Raw genomic sequence first — 22,906 nt, 5'->3', positions numbered from 1 at the left:
TGAAGATAATACCTTTTTAATGTACCCAAATAGTAATAATTTTTAACAAATAGCGAAAAAAATCCTCGAGTGTTGCACAGAAAGAATGGATTTTTTCAATGTAGAATTTGAAATATGGTTGCTTTTTCCCTTGTCTAAATGTGCTTGAAAGGTGAGATATATCTACGTGTGTATATATATATAAATACATATAAACCTTTTGGTACGTGCACGTGGTCTCTTAAGAGTAACGTGTAGCCAAACTCTGACCAGGATCAGTGCTGGGTAAGAGTTTTACCTGTATGAAGGTATAAATTCCAAATCTGAGCTCTGAAATACCTTTGGCAGATGAGGATGAGCAGTGGTGGGGAGAGACCAGGATTTGGTGCAAAGCCTCATCCTCTGCCGTTTCTCACGGAGCTGTAGATGCTGACATCTAGTGACTGCGCTGCAAAGGGGATAATCCTGCTCTTCACCTCTGTTTTCCTAAAGGCTGGTTGAAAGGGGTGAGGAGAATAAGCTTTGGTTTTAAACCTGCAGTTTTAGTCTTTGGGGCTTTGTAGTGCCTAGTTTTAAAATAATTCTCAATTGCTGTTTTCTCTTTGTAGCATCTCAACACCGTGTAGTCTAAATACCCTGCAAAAGAAAGTGCTTCTGCCTTGTGAGTTTGACATGTGGATGTGCGTGGTTGTCTAACTTGAATGCAGTAAAAAAGAATAGTTATTACATTTTATACGCAAATAGAATGGTGTTCTATAGAAGGCATACAGTACATATCCAGAGATTATTTAATAGACTGAGGCCCTCAAGGGAATCCAACAAAGAAAAACACGGTTTCTTGATCCCAGTTGGGGATATATATCTAGGTCCTGTGTTTCTATTGCATGTCATAAATGGAATAACTTGGCACTGAAAGTGAAATGATTAAGTGACATAAATATGTAGTGTGGACACTGCTAGGGTTAAAGAGCCAGGTCATCATTTTGGACTAAGTGATAACTAAATACAACTCTGTAATATCAATTATGAAAGCAACTGCCAACTAAACTCTCTGTTTCTTTTGGTTTGGTTTTGGATTGTGTTTGGTTGGCTTGGTTTGGGTTTTGTGCAAGCAGGTCCTTTTCGGCTGGTGCTGTTGCAGTACATACATCAGGCCACGAGGTAGAGCTACATACAATGATTAGAATCGGGGTTTGTGCTATGTAAACGTTCCAAGGTTTTAGTCACCGTGGTGAGTGTGTTTGAGAATGGCTTTTCACCGGCTGAACTAATATGGAATAGTGGCTGTGTACTTGTTACTTTTGATGCTACGCAGTTTGGAGTCATGATAACTGAGAATTCTTTGGTGCTCTGAAAATGATGGCGTGAGTATTGACATCAGATACCTGGTTAAATGACCTGAAAGTAGTTCAGATGGTGTAGAGCTCCAGTCACTATTTCTTGTTAGAGCAGTAATGACAGTTAATGAGAGTTCTGTTCTAGGACTGCATGGCTCTCTCCAGATCAGGTCAAATTTATGTTGCATGTAACAGGGACGACAATGTGCTTACATCTAGTTTTGGTTCATGTGCACAAAGTTTTCAGGGTTTTCCAGTTGAAACAAACCAATAAATATATCACATATACTACCCAGCATGAGTTTTGATACTGAATCTCTGTTAATCTGTTCAGTTTCTAGCAGACTATAAGTGCAGCCCTCTGGTTTGGCAGTTGTAGCTGTTTTAGAGCACTGAAAGAGTAGTCTGCGATGAAATACACCGGAAAACACAACTTACAGTGCTCCATTCCAGTATAAAGCAAATTGTGGAGAGGCATGTTTTGCAAATTTCAGTGCAACATGCTGTGCTCACTGTACTTGGAGCAATTTTTGGTATGGAAGGGAAGTTTTTCTGTTCTACAGCAGTGGTGGAGGGGACAAGGTATCATTATCTTAAGGTAAGAGAGAAATGGTGCACCGCGCATCTCCAGTGCAAGTGATGCAGAGATGCTCTGATTGCAGAACTGATACAGTCTTGCTCATGTAATCAGAGTGGTGCATGAGGAACACAGTACGATGAGAATGACGTAGTTCAGGAGCTGAAGGATATTCAAATTCAGAAAAGATTGGCAAAGAGAAAGGGATTAGGCTCTTTTTTATCCCGTACAGACAGGATGAGCAGTATCAGGCATGGCTGCAGCACAAAACATCCATATCAGACATTAGGAAACACTTTCTGATGGAAGTAGAACGAGGCATTAGAACAGAGTTCCTGCGGTGAAACTGCAGTGTCTCCAGTGTTAAAGGTCTTAAATGCAGGTAGATAAACATCTGTCTGTCCGGAGTGACCTAAGTAGAGCTGATGTTGAGATAGAGCGAAGGGCCTAGATGACCCCCGTGGTTTCTTCCAGCCATTATGCTTTATGGAGGGTTTTGTGTGCAGATTCCGCCTGAGCTTCAGCTGATAAAAGTGGAAATGACCCTTCCTTGCAACTTTGGTGTTCGGTTCCTTAACAGTTTGTTAGTGCAATCACTCATGTATGCAAAGGAAGAAGTTCAAGGGCTTTTATAGTTCCTCATCCCTCTTGCATTCCAAGCATTTGCTTGCCTTAAATTTGATGGACTTTGTCTGCTTCCTTTCCCTGCTTTCCCCTTCCCAGCTCCTATTAGTCTTAATGCTTTTCCTTTGCTGTATCTGGCACACACTAGCCCCCTTTATCAAAGGACTTTCACACCTGAGGCCTCCAGTCACATACTTGCAGTAAAGTAACAGCTTAAAAGCAAATCCTTTTAAATCCTGAGGCCAAACACCGTAACAAACATATCTTCTCAAGGGATCAGTTTCCAAATGTGCTTTTGAACCTAAGTCCCAGCAGGCATTTGGCTTTAAGTGTGTGATAGGGCTTTATTTATTTATTTATTGGAGAGCCATCCCCCCCTCCATTGTTCCCATCTCAAGATGTGCTATTTAAACCTGTACCTCTGGTGAATTGTACCATTGAAGTGTAGATTAGCAGAGCGCTTCTGGGTGGTGAAACATTGCAGGACAAAAAGACGTATCAAAATAAAATCTTTTGAGAAAGTGTCAGTTACAGGAAGAATGTATATCTCTTCTTTCCGGAGGGAGGGAGAAAGTAAATCACGGGTTTGAATCAACATTTCTTTGAAAATGTGCTGTATATGGGGCAAGGCACTCAGGCTGTGGCAGTTTGAAGGAGATTTTTAAAATGTGAGCGATCTTTGTGAAATATTGTGCAAGATGTGCCGTAAACTACTTCAAGATGCAGAACAGGTTGCATAGAGAGGTTACACCTGAGATACTTTTCAATAGTGGTGTCTGGACTCTGCAGGTCCGTTTGCAAACTGGTACCTGCGAAATACACTACATGCCTTAGGAGGCAGCACACTTCACTGCATGGGAAATTATTGCTTGTACTTGCAGATTAATATTGGCATTTTCAGGGGCCTGTTCAGACATGTAGCTTTGCAGTTTGCAATTTGTTGATGACTTCTGTATTTTTTTGTGGGTATTATTGCTTGAGACGTTCAGCCCTGTGTGAGCTGTTTATGTAACAGCACAGTTGTTTCAATCCATACGAAGTATTGCTAAACTGTCAAACAAGGTCAGCCCCACATACAGGAGCGCAGTTCCCTGAGGACAGGCCTATGTACAAGGTGAGGCTTGATTTTAATCTGGCTCTTGTCAGCTGGATCTGCTGACAGTTCATTTTCGGGTGACTATGTACTATAATACCATCACTCATTCTTTTCCCTTTTCTCAATTAAGCACAGTCACGTTAGGTTGTTATTCTTGTTTGAGGAAAGAGATCAAGTAATCGTAATGTGAAATCTTAAATTAGAAATGGTTGCAGAGTTTCTTCTTTTTTTGTATTTCTTTTAAGCCTTGCAAATTGGAGCCGCTCCAGAACTTCAGTATCTACTCACATTCTCTTATTCTAGTAAATCTATCTTTTCGCTCCTTCTTTCTCACTTTTAAAAGACGGTTTGTTTTCTCATGCTGTGCGACTTGAAGTACTAAGCAATCTCAGTTCTCACCCTTTCCCTGAAAATTCCTTTATTCTCATTTTACTGAGAAGAGAAAGAGGGATTGTCAGCAGAGACAAAAGTTAAAGTCCAGTTCTGTAATTCTGTGTAAATCTATCCCTCCAAATACCACTTTTCCACTTGCCTTAAATACCCTTTGACGCTTTCCAGCCCCCTGACATGATCTCGTTACTCTGTGCCCTGTTGTTCCCCAGCCTGATGTAGGTGAGTGTCAGGTGGAAATCAGGCTCTTATCTTCAGTACATTGTAAGACCAAAGAAGCCCTTAAGATTTGGTTCTAATTCATCTCTTATTCACACATGCAAATATCTGGCTCAGTATATCTGATGCTTTAAATTCAACCTCGTTAGTCTGTTGAAGAGAGAAATTGAAGCTTTGATTGCAAGTGATGCTTGATGTAATTGGCTCTCAGCAATTCAAGTTACCCAGCTTATAAAAATGTTAATTTAGCTTCTCTTTGCAGACCAACGCTTTTCAGTTTGGTTATTCTTACACAAGACACAATAGTTTGAAATATGTTATTTCAAGAAAGTAACTCAAGTTAGCTGTTATAGTGAATAAAAGGGCAGTAATTCATCAAGACATTGAACTGAGGAGAAGCAGGCAATTCTAAAGCTAAATATGGTTCCTAATACAATGACTTAAAAGTATGAAGGATTATGAACTTTTTTAAGAAAAGAAGGAAAAAGAAAACAAATGCTTAAAGCTAAATATGCCAGGAGTGATATGATGAGCCAGAACCCTGTATGAATTTTTGCCATGTTGAAGGTTACCTAAATGAGGCATGGAAATAAATAACAAGTACAAGAGTGATTATTTATTCTAAATCTTTTGCAGAAGATGACGACTGTAGTTCAGTCCTTTCTTCTTAAGAACCAGAACCCCAAAGGCAATCTAATGTAGCCTAAAGCAACACATTCATAATAATATTAATAGCCATATGCTCCATTTCAGCAGAGCACCCCAGGGCAATGTGGTAGTCCTCCCCAATTCGGAAAGTTACCTATAAGTCTGTAGATATGGAAACTCGTATAAATTGAATCTCTAACAAAACAGAACAGATTGTAACCAAGTTGAAAGCACATCCTTTGGGCACAGTCAGCAGAGGGGATATCTGTGGGATTTTGAAATGGAAATTGGTCATAACACATAGTCTATTGTGTCATTACTTTGTTTGATGGAGTTTAGATGTGTATGTTAGTATACGTCATTTCCCCCTGTATCATCTGCTTAACCTTGTCTGCATTTGGTAAAAACACTAATGCAGTCTGGAGTAGCCTCATATTCATTACAATCTCAATAGTTTTGCTATAAGAATAAGGGCATGGCCACAAGTGGAAGCCTTTGGCCTCCCCTGCACTGTTGTTCAGATCACAGCTCAATTCAGGCTGCGTCCACATCTTGATACAGAATCGCTTTGTGCTCGCTAATAAACACAACCAAACCGTATCACGGGAGATACGCTGCTCCGCTGCCTCACGTCAAAGATGTCGGAAACGCATGGGATATCTCCTCTTTTGCTCTGTTCATTTTCATTCTTCTGGTCTTGTCAAGCAGTATGGGCATGTCCCCAGAGAAGACACCGCACCAGTGTCTCTTTCAAGCAGAGCAGTTCCTTTATTCCCTTTCTGCAGACTAAGATTGTTTTGAAGCTGCAACTAAGAAGGGTAAATTTTGAAACATGTTAAATGCCAAACTCACTGCAATCAGTGGAAGAATTAAGCATTCTGTCTCCTGCTTGCTGTTTGTCTCTGAAAAAACATTAATCTACAAAAAAGACTGGAAATGTAAATAAAAAATGGCTGTGTAAATTGCACAGTCGTCTGAAAGGGGTTACATATTCACAGCTTTGTGTTTCCAACAGTACCAGAGAACCTGTGGACTCTTGCAGAGGAAAACCCTCTGGAAAAGTATGTACACTTGTCAGGTCTTTCAATATTCCTGATATTATCGAACTTGCTACTTATTTGCAGGTCAGTTCTGCAACCTATAGATATTTCTCTAGTCATTCCTGTGGCCATTTGTCTATGTATTTGAGATTCTTGACAAGCTTGTATATTGCCAGTAAAATTAGTGTTTAAGCTCGTTTTTTAGCAAACTTGCAGTTTATGGGTAAAAGTTGCAGGACTGACATACACGAGTGCAGGTACTTGAACGTTCTTCATCTTTGTCCCTGGGCTTTTTGTTTTAATTTTCTTTATATTCCTGTTCTTCCAGCAGTCTGTGCATATGGGAGCTATAAAAGTAAATATTTGCTCCCAGAAATCTGTCCCAGGACTGTATTTCCTTGATTATTTTTTAATGCCCAGCATGAAGAAACACAGCAATGTATTGAAGTGTTCACGCCACTCTTGGCTTCCAGTGAGCAGCTGGTGTAACTCACCTCAAATGCGTTCCCCTAAATGTTACCTGGGAAAGTCGTGTTAAATCCATGAGACTTTTCCTCATTGTGTGATTGCGGCCGCACAGGGGCAGTGTTACCAGTGTTACCAGTCTAACATGCTCTGAAGCTGGAGTTCCCATCCCACAGTGGGTCCTGACACCTCAACGATTTTTACAAGATTAAATTAAAGATAAAAATTTAAAAAATATATTTTTTTTCCTTTCTTACATTTCATATCTTTTTAGTAACTAATAGCACGGGCCTTTTACCATGGGAAATTCTTATCTTGCTCAGATGATGTTCTCACGATTGAATTGCACCTCCTGCCCTGAACTATGGAGTGTAATGTCATTGTATTTATAATGGTGCTCCCTGCCCTTATCCCCCATTCCTCTTCCCGCTGTCCTTTCTTTGATGCAGCTCATTCTGGTGTCATACAGACTATATACCAAACATTCATTCAGCGATTATTATTTTAGACCAAGGGTTATGTTCCATTGGCCTTATTAAGAAAGGATAGGAGGAGAATATTTTTTGCTGTAGTTAATTCCACCCCAAAAGTAGCACTAAAGAAGCAGAAAGAGTGGGGTTCTGCAAATCATAGCACCTTTTTTCTGCAAACCATAGCACCTTTTCGTTGTTCACCTGCTCTTATCAATGAGTTTAAAGGCAGAAAAACAAATAGAGAGGTTGGGGTTTTTTTTGTTGAAGTTGGGGATTTTAACCTTAAATGAATATATGGCATGAGAAAATGAACAAATCAGTGGAAATGTCAGCAGGCATTCACAGGAGCCCAAGAGCTTCACATGCTTTGACCTTATTAAACAGATCTTTAAGTTTCTTCCAGGAACTTTCACCTCTTTCTTTGCCAGGTTTTCTTTGCTCCACACTAACTTTTTTCTTTTAAATTGTCTGGCTGCTTATCATAATGAGGTTAAACCTGTTTTAGCGGCTGTGTTGTCAGCACTGATGAAAGGACTGTGGTCCCATATGTGTCTTCAGTCAGCAGATCCAATAAATGCTCTGCACCTCGCACACCCCGCATTCAGTGCTGCCTTGTGGTGGTTACAATTGGCGAGAATTGTAAACAGGTCACCAAAAACTTACCCATGAGAAAGCAATGTTACATGACCCTGCTTAGAAGGATCCACTTATGTCCTCTTTTTTTACTATTATGTATTTTGATGTTTGTTTATATGCTAAATAGTCAATAACATTAACGGGTCTCTTGGTGTTATAAGAAAAAGAAGGGCAAGCAATTCAGAACATGAGGAGGAGAGCTGAAGTTATTGTGGTGGTACATATGAAACAGTTCTTAATAAGAATACCCCCTGTGTCTTCTCCTGCATCCATCCAGGAACTTTGCTTCACTGAATACTAAAAATATGTACTAAGTTTCAGCCAGACACAAACAAGTATTCTCTCTGTATAAAACAGAAGTGATGTATTTCCTATATGTAGGAATTATATCCTATTATGTTGAACAGGGAGGAGTCACCCTGCTCATCCTTAGAAAGAAAACCTTTCAGTTTATATTCTCATCTTTTAGAAACCTCGGTACGATTGAAAACAGGAAATTAGAAGGGAAATCGTTCCAGCATTAGTAGTATCATGTATTAGAACCTCAATTATGGTTCTGTTTAGCAAAACTGTATTGAAGTCATTGAGCTGTATCCAGCTACCACTGATAAGACCATAGCTCAAAATGCTAGTGGATGAAATCCACGTTCCATGGTCCTGGCTCCATGATTACTGTCAATTTACAGTATTGATATTAATGTTAGCAGCTCCTAAGGTCCTCAGGGATCAGGAGACAGTGCTGATCAGACACCTTGGGCTATGTTTTTTAAAGTAAAGTTCCAGAATTTAACTGAATACAAGATAAACCAAAGAAGAAATAAAATCTTTTTTTTTTTTCTTTAAAATACACTGCAATAGTATGTGAGAGATGGAGAAGAAGCTACAGAAGCACAGCGCACACGGAGCCTGCAGGGAGGGAAGATCACCTACCCCTCTGGCTGCCGAACGGCATTAATGTGTCACAGAACCAGGGAGAGGCACAAGGAGCTTTGCCACCTTTTGATTCCTCCATTTGTTATATACCATCCATTTATGTTAGTCCTCGGTTCCTTTGATTGGAATCAGAGGCTGCCATGTGAATAGTGTAGATATTGTGTATAGAAACATGTTTGGCTTTTCTTCACATGTCCAGCAGTGTCTACATTCCTCAAGAAATCCTCTAATTCAGAGAAATCTGACAGTGACATCTAGACTTTGTAGAAAGCACTTCACATCCCTTCACTTTTTTTTACCTTCAGTATATAAAATAAATCTAATTTTAAACCCCTACGTTTCTTTTCAGCCACAGTTCCTTTGTACCAAATCCTTGTATGTGGAAAGCAAGGGTTAGGCTTATTGCACCCACTTCACTCCTGTTTGATTTACTGAGCATTCCTCAATGCTTTACAGAGCCAAGTAAAGGGCTAAATTATTGCAGCTCTGTTGTGGAGGGGCAAAAGACAGAAAAGAATCTGTGAAGAGAATCGGGACAACTAGATTCTTGACATCAACTTTACTGCTTTCTTAATTTTTTTTATGTAGAGTACATCATCCTTCTTGTATTTATGATTCTCTCCAACATGACATGCCATAATGATGTGTGCAGTGTAAGCAGTCCTTGCTTTTCAGTTTCCTAGGACAACAGAAAGTAAGGAAGGTAGTAAAGTTTTCCACTTTATGTTGGAGTGTACAATAAACAAAAGGTGAGAATATCCCGAGAAAGAGAATGTTAGTGCATTGTCAGAGAGGATATTTATGGGTTGTGATGGGAAGCTGATATTGCTGTCATTTTGTGGTGAAATGTAGGTTTTCTGTTTCAATTACCATCCGTCTTCAAGGATAATTAAGGAAAAACACAAGTGAAAATGAAACCCAAAGCTTTTAATTGATCCTGTTATCAGTTGGTTTCCATGTGACTTGTTTCTGGCTGGTCCCATTGGTAAAGATGCCTCAGATGGTCAGAATTTTAGCACTAAGGCCTCTCTCTCTTCCTTGTCCTAGTATTTACATCATTTTGTCACATGATAGCTCTTTTTAAAAGAGAATTTAAGAAGTTCTGGTATTATCATACATGGCAAAGCTCTACAACAGCACAGACAGCATACTAGGAAATCTTTTCACATTGTCTAAGCTTTAGATGGGATCTAGCCATTTTACAGGAAAAGCTCTGTTAAAACATCCCTGGCACAGAGTTGGATTTATTTGTAACCTTCCTGCAAACTATTGAGCTGTTCTCTGAATCATATATGTGCCTTAAACCTTTGGGAAGCTGAGCACACACTTCTCAGCACTCTCCCCTGGCTTTGGTTTCAGTCATTCCAGCTGCCTGTTTGTACTATATACAATCATCCTACAAAGAGGGTGTTCATTTCATGTTTTCCAAATGCTCAGTATATGACCCCGATCTGCTTCCCAGGGTGCTGTGGAGTTGGATGCGACGCCTGTACCTGGGTGGATGGTGCAATTGTAGAGGAGCGGCTGGGACCCGTAGGGCGACGTGGGGTCCGGGAGCTGCAGCCTCAGGTGAATGTCAGGAACCAAGATTTCTGTTCCTGCCAAGTCATCTTGGGCATATCACTCTATCTCCTTCTGCCTCTGTGCCTCCAAGTGTTTGTCTGCTATTTACATTAAAGAAGGCGGTAAGAGGGAGGTCAGCTATGCTAGGAATAATCATCACAGAATAAGCATGCAGTTTTCTATAGCTGCAGTGTAATAGCTGCAGAAAGACATTTCCAAGAATTATTAGAGAGGCTGGTTATTGACTATAATTAAAGCTGTGACAGTTTCTGTCTCAGAACAATTATACAGCCTAAATAAACATAAGGGAGTGTGATGGAAGTAGAGGAATAAAACATTGTGTTTCAAGGCTTGTAGCAAGTCAGTGGCAGTAAGGATTCTTGTTTTCCTATCTTCATCAGCTGCTCATCAATGTATTTTCTGCTGGACCTGACCTGCAGTAGCTCAGTAGTCTGTCTTACTAATAATACATAATGCTATAACATGACAGGTTTACTTGGATCCTCTTGGAAACTACTACAAAAGGTATATTTAAAAAGTCAATGATTTACCTTTGTTCCTTTGTTCTTTACTGACTAAATATTGTTCATTAAAATATGTAAAGACCACTTAACACCTCTTGTCTGAGAATACCAGGGAGCATTATAGATATCAAACTACAAATCACACTTGCTAAGTCACTGATAATTATCCCCATTTTATAGCTGGGAAAAGAAAGCAGGGATGGGCTTTCCAAGTTTTTCTCTGGCTGTTTTGTATTAGTGTGACAGCTGAGTGTCCAGCCCTGAAATCCGGACCGATGTTATGCTAATGCCATACTTCTGAGAGAAAGCATGGTCCTCTAATATAGCATAACACAATGTCAAGCATGCAAAAGCATTATTGAAAAGATGGCTAATGGGCTGCACATAGACTGCAGAAACTTGTGTATAATACAGTTTACAAATTAAAGAAGTGTTTCAGCTGGCGTGATAACCTCTTGCATGCAAATATAGCGGGATACAAGCTTTTGTTAGAGGAGTAATGATACAGCGGACTTTGCATTGGTCTGTAAAATAACTTCAACCTCAGATAAGGAGCTCAAGGCATGGTGCTTAATCACTGACCATTCACAGTTATATCTGCTTTGGCACTTTCTCTAGGGGTGTTCTTGCTTCTTGCGTTGGTTCATAGAAGTGTTTTTTGGAATGAAAATAATGTGTTGGAAAAAGAGTCATATTGCAAAGAGCTAATTTGTGTTTCAGTTGTTTCTACGTACCGTATTTTAACTATGACCGTTTTTTTGCATTAACTTACTTAAAAATAGGGCTTTTGCTGCCACTGCTCCTCTAGAAACAAGGACACAGTGTGCACTGTTGAGTAACAAGAAAACCTTGTACAAGTTACAGCCTTCCAGCGTGCTTGTCAGCTCTGCCTCTGTGACAAACAAGCACAAAAAGGTTCTTAACTGCCTCTTCTGCTCCGGTGCTGGTTGTGGGCTCAGAGTCTCTCAGAAGTACAGCCAGAGCCTTCGGGAGGTTACAGACCGAGCTGGATGGAGGGAGGGAGCTGCTGGAGTGTTTACTGCTTTCATTTTGCACCTGAACTGCAGCTAATTGGAGCCACTTCTGTTTCCCAAGCTAAACTCTGGGAGTACAAAGTGGATTCGTTCCAAACCGTAACTAGAGGCTCTTACGAGTCATGTGTTTTTCTGCCAAGCCTGAAAACTATCGCTTCTCAATTTTTTTTTAATCACACCCCAAAATCTAAACCTGTGGAAACAGGCTGGTTTTCCCTTTACCATCTTTTTGAGATTCTCATGTATTTTGAGAATAAAATAGAATTGATAGGCTGTGCCTAGGATCTGCTGTGGAGGAGCTCTGAATCAGCATTGGAGTGTATGTTCCTGTGTTTCTACCAACTGTATGTGTACAGCCAACTGCCCGGTGCCTAGAAATAAAGGAAACCCATGTCTAAGTGTCTCAGAATTCCGGTGCTATTGTGAGATCTAGTGCAAGGTAAATTATTGGAGTCTTCAATGTACCATACTCAGTTCCAAAACACTTACTGTTTTGCTATAGATCTTCAGTTAAACCATTGCTTGGGTAGACCAGCTGTTACATACTAGATTCTGTAGTGCACATATCCAATGGAAAATTGAAGTTCCTCAACTGGAAACATATGGCTTCTGTAGTGTTTCATGTTTACTAATATATGTGGGAAAAGAGACTGAGCACCTAAATCTCCTTGTCTGCTTTGAAAAGCATCTTCAGTAGAGTTTCTTACACACCCCATCAAATCGTGCTTTCCTTACTCCTTTAAGCAAGCCGTTCATTTCAATAGCAGAGTCAGATTAGATAATCAAGGATATGAATCTTTATGCTATATAAACTGCAATTGCATAACATGCGATAAACATTTACTATCTTGAGCTTTATGAGATGCTCATTTATGATATTTGCTAGAAGCCCATATATTGCTATTCCCATTTCATTGTGATCTGCTCCAAGCAGAGCCCAGAGCAAGAGCTGCTCCACCTGCATCCCCCTCCCTCAGAAGGGCCCACGTACAAACAGGTCCCTGTGACTCACGTGTCCCTCCCTGCTTTGCTGCTCTTAGGACTCAGCAATTTCCCTGCTGCTCGGTGCTGGTGACAAACAGGTGGGATCAGCTATGAAGGTCTATAGGCCCAATCTCTGTCTTGAGTTAGTCTGGGTCTGTGGGGTTTCTGCTTACAGAGAAACATACTCGTTTTTTCAGTGTCATTTTCCATGCATCAATCTCCAACTGGAACCCGTGTTCCTTGGACAACTCCGATGAACTGACGGGAGTTTGAAGGACAGAGGGACACATGGAGTGAGCTTTTGCTGCTTATCAAACTAATAGGAATTCTGTGCATCTGTGGCATTCAATAGGTGCAGGTCTGTTGTCATGAATGCATGTGTCACGCAAACCTAATCTTGGGGCAGCAATCGTGGGTGTAGAATCCCAGCTGATGCATTTTTTTTGTCACAGCCCTATACCAGCAGGCGTTTCCAGAGATTTCGGCAGAGTTGCATCCACACTGAGAAAAGCATCTTTAGAAACAAATCCACACAAACCAGCAAACCCCAAACAAACAAACAAGAGATAAAACTCAAATTCCAGGCAACTTGAAGTCGTAACAGATCTTCAGTACAATCCTGGTTAGCTATTTATCTTCATACTGACTAATCAGAACAAGATAAGATAAAAAAGCTTCCTAACTTATTTCCTAGCTCCTGTAAAAAAAAAAATATATATATATCTGGAAAATTACTCAAGGCTAAAGTCCCAATTATAAAAGTACTACATTTTCAAAGCAATAACTCGAGTTCTTCTTGCCCTGCTTCCCCCATTCCTCCTCCTCCTCCTGTTCTTCCAGCTGCCTGATATTGTGTAAAGAAGCCAGGGTCATGTAAATGTCACTTCTTTGCTGTGTTACTGAGCTGCTTTGCACGCTCCTTGAGGTTGCTAGGGTTTGGCATTTGGATGTTACCAATATGCTAATTACAGAGGAATTTGAGTATCTCCAGCAGTCGGAATTCTGACATGTTTCATTGTTGCAGCTGTGATGTGTAATCACTGCAAGATTTACCTTAGTAAGTCCACAGAAAGTCCATCTCTTCATCACTCTGAACGCTCGATGGAATAACCTGAAACGTGCCCTTGAAAAAACCCCTGATGGACAGTGGAAAACTCCCCACTGGAAAACGATGAAATCTTGAAAATTAGTCTTTCAAATGAAATACTGTATGGATTCTAGTGGGTGAGATACAAATTCAGCCCCTTGGCCACCTTTCAGAGTTTTAGAAAAGTACAAAAGGCTTTTCTGGGCTTCGTTTTAATTTTCTCAAATATCTTAGGTTTTTGACATCTCTAGACATGGATTCATGGATTATGCTGGGAAGTGCATTTGTCCAACTGGGAGCTTAATGGGATGGGCTGTTTACTGGTGCAGTTTTTAGCGTTCCTTCATTCCCTTTGTTGTTTGATTGTCTTCTCTGTTCCTGTGCAATGAGCTGTGTAGGGGAATTGTTAGGTTGTACACACACCTGAAAGCAGCACTGCAAAGCATCTCCTCGTGCCTTTGCACCCTGGCTTCAATGATCTCAACACTAAATGCACCTTGGTAGCCTGTGACTCCCCATATTTTCCAAAATCGGAAGATTTGGTAAACTTTACAAAAAGCAGGGCTGTGTGGTTCTTAACAAATTTTAGCTCTGAACCATTTATTTCTACCTTAAGCACAAATCCTTGCCCAATTCACACCCCTTATGGGATTTTTGGAGTGCGTGCTTCGCTCAGCATTGACTGCAATATATTAAGAGATTATATATCCAAGTTTTTGGTTTGGTCACTCTGGAAAGCATGTTCCTGTAACTACATGGTAATGTGCTTTTTATTTAACAGTCAGTTTTAACACTTCTTACTTTTTTAAAGAAAAAGTATCAGAAGGTTTGTATACAGCCCACGAGTTTTTTGTAAATGCATTTCTTTAATAGACTTCAGGTCTATAAAGCCTTGTACATGTGCTTCATTTTACTTGCAAGTGTCACCTCTTTATTTTGAGGTGATTACCCCAATCAGTAAAGTTCAATACACGTCAGGTGCACAAATCTGAAATGGTTTCCTTAAGTTTTTTATTTAATATAGGAGAGACTGCAGTTTTTAAGAAAACGTGCCCAAACCAGGCTTTAATCTTTGCAAAAACTCATATTAAATTCAAAATACTCTATTCTGCACTCTGTCCACATACCAGATGCGGTTGCTCCAGGATCAGGCTCCTGCCAGTGGGAACTGCTGTCCCGCAGACCCCATTAGCAGCAGGCTGGTCATGAATGTACATGTTAGGAGATTAACTTTTCTTGGCAAGCAAGGTAGCCCAGGGGTTAAAAACATGTCTCTCGGAACATCTGCATGCCGGTGTCCTTCAAGTTTTAGCATGCTGTCTTCAGGATTATGCCGCAGATTAAAGAGTTTTACTTTACCATCAAAGTTCTCTAACTGGAATCTCTTGGGATAGGAAACATGATCTGTTTTGCTGGCTGCTCTGGGGGATTTCTTCTTCTTTTCAGGGTTTTTAAAATTGATGTTCTTTGACATCCACTTTAAATTGACATTTGATATCCAGTAAATCAAAATAGAAATATACATTTGACCTGTGGAAATCAAGATTAGTTTAATGTTGACTATCCTAACGCAAATGAGGTTTCTCTTCCTGTCTGCAGAGTGAGGGTTTCAGAGTATTACTAATGTATATGTTGACACCCTGCAAACTGAAGCAAGATTTTGGCTTGCAAGAGCTGGTTTATTTAATGCCTGTCAGTACATACATACAGCAAATCTTCTATGCATTGTTAGTTTAATTTCCCTTCTGTTTCATGATATGGAACTATAAGATTTATATTTTCATGACAAAAGCTTTCCCTGCAGTGAGAAAAATACGATGTATGTTGATGTATCTGATACGTCTTTCTTTAGTTAATGACTTAATAACTTCTTAAATTTTTAGGGTAGCCAGAAGCGAAATTTTAAGATTGATATTGGTTTGGTTTGGTTTGTTTTTTTAATAAGAGAAAGGCTGGCCATAAGCTTCAGGATATAGATTGCGAATTAAAAAAGAAGTGGCAGAAATTTCCACAAGCAAGCTCTGGGTATCTTGGCAGACTGTTATGTCCCTTCTTTGTATCGTCATATGTCATTAATCCATTGCCTACCTTTGGCTCTGCACCTGCAGCCCAGATGTCCACCCAGCAGGTAAATGGAGTCAAAAATAACACAAAATATACAAAACCCATCTTGAAGGTCCCGGCAACCGCTCCGGCACATGTAGAGCTGGCACCCGAAGGCCTGGACTGGACTCTGCAGCCAACCGGAGCTGGATTCAGTCTGTCACTGGGCCTCGGTTTGCAGGGATGACCCACAAGGTCTTCTCCTAATGTTGGCCATGAGGAAAAGGGACAAGATCCTCATGATCTCCCACTTTTATATGAAGTATTCACATGAATGGGATGTTATACTCAGTTGGTCAGTTTTTGGTCACCTGTTTCTCGTTGACCCTCTCACAAGATGTGCATCCATTCTTATGAATGACCTTGCATACCATTGCTACGTCTACCAAAACGTGTATCTGGTTTTCAGGAAAATGCAGCTAATAAGGCGGCTTTAGCTGACAGGCAAATTCACTAAAGGAGAAGCTCGTTTTTAACAAAACCAGGACAGCTGGGGCTGTGCCCAAGGTTGTGAACTGGGGGCTGTGCCCAAGGTTGTGAACTGGGGGCCATGTACAACACAAACTGGCCTTTTGAGAACTTACTGGGCTCTGGAAGTGGCATTATACTGGTATTTGCATTACCTGCAATATCAGAACCACTTGTTGCTCTGAATATGGAGAGTATATTTTATTTAGATTGCAGACTCCTCTGAAGTGAGACTTGCTGTATGTTCTGGCAGTGCATCATAATACAATAATACAAGAGGTCCTGAATATGCAATGGGCCACTGTGCTATTGTAATACAGCCAGTACTTTAGAAAGATGTTTTTCATATATTTGCACTACAATTAAAATTATGAAAATAAGTGTAATAGCAGAATTCCTTGAGGGTAAACAAGTAAAACAGGATTTGCCTTGTTAATAAGGAGTAAAAAAACCCTAAATAAACCCAAACCAAAATCCCAAACAAAGAAAAAAACACCCAAAAACAAGAAAAGAAGAAAATACTGTCCAGCAAAAACTTTAGCAGCTTGTTCTGCTATGAAAATGGGTACCTAGAAATGCTAGGATGTTTAAAACCAAGCATATGAGTGTCACGTTTGTGATCCACAGAGATATGCGAGTTTGCACAGGATGTTTTGACACATCACTGTTTTCTGTGCTGGCACCCAAGGAGACCATTAACTGATCCAGATCTCAGGCTGCGTTAGAAAATGTGCCATTAAAAAGGGTGTGTGATGCTGGGGGAGGTTGAATTGCTGGAGTGGAATCACTCTTGGGTTGGTGCAAAAGTAATTGCGGGTTTTGCATTGTTGAAATTTGCTGTGTGATATTGGAATATATCCTTAAATAAATGTGGTTATGTTATATATCATTTTAATGCACTTTTTTTGCTTTGTGTTTTTTTTTGCTACTGACTCATTGCTTGCTGTTTATATTTATTTTACACTATGGAAATGATACTAGACTAAAAGTAAATTTGAGCAGTTTTCTTACTGGAGTTCAAAATAAGCTGTAAAGCAGTGGAGACAACTCTCAACAGGCTTTATTTTCTGAAATCCAGCTTTCCAGGCGTTGTTTTCTTTCAGTCCTCTCTTGTGGATGGGCAATTTCAGAGGTTATCGCCTTTCCTTTCCTTGCTGTCTCTAAGTGGTGCTTTCTTTGCTGTGGGCACTGGGACAACATGCCCTGCTCTGCTCATCACGTCCCATCTGCTGCCACCCAAATCAAAACCAAGTGGTTCGGCACATCTGAGGCAGCTTTTAAAAATAAAGCCAAAAACCCACAACGTTTCAGGGCCATAACTGGACACAGTGCATTCCCGGGAACCAGCCTGCATTTCAAAGCCCGTTTGCTTCATTTTATGTGCTACTTCCTGTTCTTTTCACATTCTCTTTTGTCTTTTAAGCCTGAACTGGAGAGATTCTCAGGGACAGATTATAACTCTCCTCCCAGGTGAGATCAAAGGGGCTGTTAGAGGCCTGGTTGTCTCTTTTTCACTTAAAATAACAAAAAAGCAAACTTTCCGAGGTCTGCTAGAACCAGCACAGATGTGCGGACACTGTAGGATGTTGGAGGATTTAAGGTAACTTTCTGAAGCTGTTTTCAACAACTCCCCCTACCCTTGACAGTTTATTGTAAAGGATCTAAATGCAGAATCTGAGTTTGTGGATCGTGGCGGAAGAATCACAGTATCACAGTATGTTTGGGATTGGAAGGGACCTCAAAAGATCGATGGGGTAGGCTCTTCAATTTCTTGTTTTCCGCTGCTATGTTCCCTTTGACATACCAAAGTACATGAACAAACTGAGATCTGATTCGTCACCAAATAGGCAATGCAATGTAACTTCTAAAAAGTATCCACTGATTTTGGAAATTCCACTGTTAAATTCAGAGTAACAGCGCAGTATCTCACCTGGGAAAGCCACATTTTTGTAACTGTTGTCCTTTAAGTGTTATCCCGTTTTTCCATTTTCTATCACTTTTCATTTCAAAATGTAAAGGTTTTCAGTGTCAAGGTCAACTCTCCTTTAGTTAGGAGTAGGCAATAGATGTAGGTTCTGCTCATGATCAGAACCTCTGTAGAAAATTGATCCCTTTCTCCTTTTTATAATTTTTCACCTCTTCCTACTGCCATTTCCTTTTTCTTTCTTTCAGCATTCTGGATTTGTGTGATTTATTTTGGTTCCATATGGAATAATTCCCTCCTCAGCAACCAGCTCTGACCCACTGTCGCACAAATGTCACACACCAACGTGGCTGGATTAGCTATTTCTGGTCCCAAATGGAGCAATCAGAAGCACGTGGTTGGTTGTCCTGAAATAGGCTCATGTCAATAATGACACAGCTTATGACAACTGTGCCAATGGTTAAAAGGAGGGGAAAACGTGGTCACTGGATGTGGAGATCACTGCGGAGTCTGTAGGTCATTTCTGCACAGGAAAGAGAAATGGGAAATGGCAAAACTGCCTTGTTGTTGGTGTGAGAACTTAGCAGGGGAGAAGGTGTGGAGACCGAGCTGAGATTAAGGGAAACTTCAGGAGAGAGATCGAGGAGGGGAAGCAAAGATGAAGTAAGGGGTGTAATTTTGCCCTCACACAGAGCCTTGAACTAGTGTTTGATTTTAGTGCAGAGGAAAATGCAATTGAAGGGAAGGATTGGAGAAGGTGGGGAAAGACACAGTCGGAACAGCAGGAGCTTAAGAAAGCAACGAAGTCTCAAGGTGGCTCGAGTTGAGGAGGGCAGAAGAGGCGGCTACAGTGCGATATTTATTCCTTCCCTACCAGTTGAGGTCGTGTGTGTGTGTAACGTCATTTGTCTTAGAGCTTTTTCAAACCACCATCCTTGGCTAGAAGCATTTGTATGACTTCCACGTAAGATCAATAACTGAACCAAGTTCCTGCTGGACTTCATAAAATCTCAGGGATGTCTCCTTTGGAAGGGTCAAAACTCTGCAGGGGAAAGGCAGGATAGGAGTGGGTATAGATTTATTCTGTTCTGTTGTTACTCTGTAGGAGTGCAGCAGCATCAAGGGGTTTAGTTTGGTGACTGAAATTTTGGAGATGAAGTGTTCTTCCTCAAATGTGTGACACTTCATCCAATAAATATGTCATTTTTATTAGTGTTTTGCTTGGTTGTCCACTTCCAGAAGGGCAAAAGATAAATAAAGCCAGAAATTGTTACAGAAATTCTATGGAAATTCTTCTAACTCTGGAGAAAATTGTTACAGGAGCCGAGAAGTACCACTGAGGTGCTGATAACTGTGGGGTATATTGTGTTACCTAAGAATATAGGAAAATGTCTTTGTCATGCTTTCTAGGGTAACGGGCTTCATAGCCACAGCTCAGTCAATACATCATGGTAGCTGTGATATAGACTGGATACTGGTATTTTTCCACTACATTACCAAAATGTTCATAACACAACTGCAAATTATGGCTTTAAGGCTTGCAAATGCACACAGTGATTTGAAGGAAAATGTACCGTGTGAATTCCTTGCTCCAGTTTATATCCCCTCCCTTCCCCCTCAGGTGTGGACTCGTGCCATTCTCTTCGTTAGCACGTTGTACCTCGGACTGCAGCACGCACTTCAAAGTTTTCCTTTGTGCACTACCCAACATTTGTTTGTTTGTTTCTTCTGCAGCCAAATGCAAAACCTCCCCCAGCTGAGCCAAGTTTAACTGAGGATCGTCCTCCGGAACTTTCTGCTGAGTTTCCGAAATTGTGCACTTCTGTACCTGGGGAATAAAAGGTGAGGCAGCACGAAAGATTGTTATATACTGTTTTCACTTGGCACCTGACAGAAATTGGGTATTATTTTATTCAGTATTGAGTTACTTAATTGGTATATCCTGCCAGTCTCAAACAGCAAAGAATTACGCCCCAAAGCTTCCCTGTAGCATAGCTGTGGTAACTGCTTAAATACACTTCTGGGTGATCTGCTAGTGAGTTGGGCAGGGATCACCCTTGTGTAAGTCCTGGGAGAGAATGTAGAAAAGCCAGTTTGACTTGTTGTGTGGATGAAGCTGGTGGAATATAGATGAATTTTGCTCTGTTTCTGAATTATTACCCACACAATTTCTCTGAATTCTCACCTGTGTAGAGGCAGTAGGATTTGCTCTGTGTGTACCTGAGGACAGAATTTGCATTCATAACTTTTTAGACATATCTCTCGATCTTTCCCCTTGATATTAGTTTGTGGGTTTGCTTTGACTGTCATGTGCAGTTCTGCACACATTAGGTCTCCGTGTGACTGGTTATTAGTGAGATGATGGTTTGTGGAGACGTTCGTGGGGAAGCCAGGGTTTCCGAGCGGGTGGTCTCCAACAGCCACAAGAAACCAACTAGTACCTGTGTGTCCTGTTGGCATGTGGCCACTTCTGTGAACATAATCCTTCAAGCACAGACATTGCAATGCAGTTCCCCTGGGTCTGGGGTGCTGCGCTTTGAACACGTCACCTTCTGTACCCAGCAGCAAACATGGGAACGGTGCAGCTGCTGCTGCTGCTTCCCTTTGGTCTCTCGGACCGTGAGACCAGATACTCAATTACAGCTGGGCCGAGTGGAAAGTAGCGTTTGGCACAAGTCCAGGCTGAAACGTGTTACAGCAGCATCTATTTTTAATACAATTAACATTGATATTTATGCAAAATGTTGGATGTTAGAGTCAGAGTGAAAGAAATCTGTTTGAGAATGTAAGTAAAGGCAAGGCACTTATCAAAAGAAGCTCAGTAGGAAAGGAACTGTAATTTCAGTTGCCATTGATACTCATTACTAAACTAGAGATAAACTCATCTGTTCAGGAAATAAACGTCAATGTACTTTTGTAATTTAAATGAGAACTTGTAATATGGAAAATATGCTTCCCATTCAGATCCTTGAAGGTTTGCTTTGAAATGGGAGTCCCCTGTGATGCCTGTTTCGTTTTCTTTTATTGTTAAAGTGTTGTGTCGCTGATGACATTTCTGCTGAATGCTGCCCAATTATAACATTGAACATCTGCACAGGGACATTATGTCTTCCCAGGGGGATTATGGGAAACAAGCACATTGGTAAACAAGAGTCACTGACATTATTTGTAGGAAATTTAGTCACTTTGTTGGCTGCCAAAGGTTGAGGCTTACTAACAAAACATTCTTGCCTTTCATAGATAGATCAAACATTAAGGGAAAGAAAGCTTTTATAATAAATACAAAGGAAAAGTTGAGGTTTGCACTGTACACTTAAAAATAATTTTCATGGGGTGGGGGGGCAAATTGCTTTGATTTAAAATATGTCTTTGTAATATCCTTAACTCTGCCATATAGGGCAACTTTTAATTTATTCTTTCTGTACGTTAAATGAAAATCTACTCAGATGCTCAGGATCACATAAGATAATATATAGATGTAAATGTCATATATTCAGCCTAAAGTTAAACCATATTATCTTGGTGCCAAGGTTCTGGATATTTAACAATTCAGTTGATGTTTTAATTCCAATTATGGCTTTTGTGGTCAGACACTGAAATGATTCTGTGCAAAATTCCCATCCAAGTCAGTGGGAATCTCATGTGTGCAAGTTTTGCAGGCTTGGGGCTATAACCACATGCAGGCTATTTCCAGTACAGCGTTCTCTAGAACCCTTTGCAGTTTTGCATTGAGACCTTTGCAAGGGAGAAGCTGAGGAAGCAGGTGGTGCCTCCCTGTCTCCCGCTGCTCTTTGGCCTTGGGGTGAGCGCAGGGAGAGGTGACGAGCACACAGTCCAGCCAGTCTGTACTGCAGGGGCCTTGGAATGTTCTGGAAGATTTCTACAGTCGTGGCAGGGGTTTGTCTGTCTGGTGGTGACCGTCTGTCTGTCTGTGCTGTCCTCAGCCCACCTCTTCTCCCTCACTGCTCCATCACTTTTCTCCATTTTCCTTTGCCTTTCCTTCTAGTTTATTCCCTTTAAATTGGCTGCATCTGCAAACCTCGACAGTCTGACTTGGTGTCTGCTGCATCACACAGCAATGTACACTTAAATGATGTGTGTGTTTTCATAAACTATATGTTGTGTCTATTTTGACTATAAGATTAAAAGAACAGAAGCTGCTGACCACTGCTTAGGGCAGTGGAATCACTTCTTTCCTGGTCATTATGGGCTGCCTTAATAAACCTGAATCATACTTATATCCAGTAAAAGCCTGATGCTTCCAAGAACTGATACGTCTCCATTCACATGTTTTCTTTATCTTCGGTTATTGGATTAAATGATAGCTTGCTGCCACTCTGGCAGTATTTCAAATTTGCAATTAATCTGATTCATTTCTTTGACTACTGAAATGATCTGCAATAATTGTCCAAAATGTTACAGTTTAAAGTGTTACTGTAATGTTTAAGACTGCTGCTGTGCAACATTGTTCTTTAATTCTTACCTATTAGTTTTTATGAGGGATATAGCCATTAAAATGAGTGGGAGGGATGCTGTCGCACAGGGAAGTATTTTTTTTCCTCTTAATGGATAAACATTAAACGTCTCTTTTCTATTGATTTATCTCAACAATATCTCTGTCTGCAGTTTCCCCTCCCTTCCCGCCCCAAAATAAATAGTCCTGCAGTTGAAATGAGAGAAAGTATCATTCTACATTCTTCAAAATAGAACTAAAAATACCTGCTTGACCTGTGGGTTTTAAGGCAGCTCGCAGTTGTGATTACCACCAGCCCCCCTGCCGAGATCAAAGTCTGGCCCCATCC

The sequence above is a fragment of the Nesoenas mayeri genome (genome assembly GCF_963082525.1).
Source record: "Nesoenas mayeri genome assembly, chromosome: 17".
In the NCBI taxonomy this organism is placed as follows: domain Eukaryota; kingdom Metazoa; phylum Chordata; class Aves; order Columbiformes; family Columbidae; genus Nesoenas; species Nesoenas mayeri.
This window is presented reverse-complemented; position numbering follows the sequence as displayed.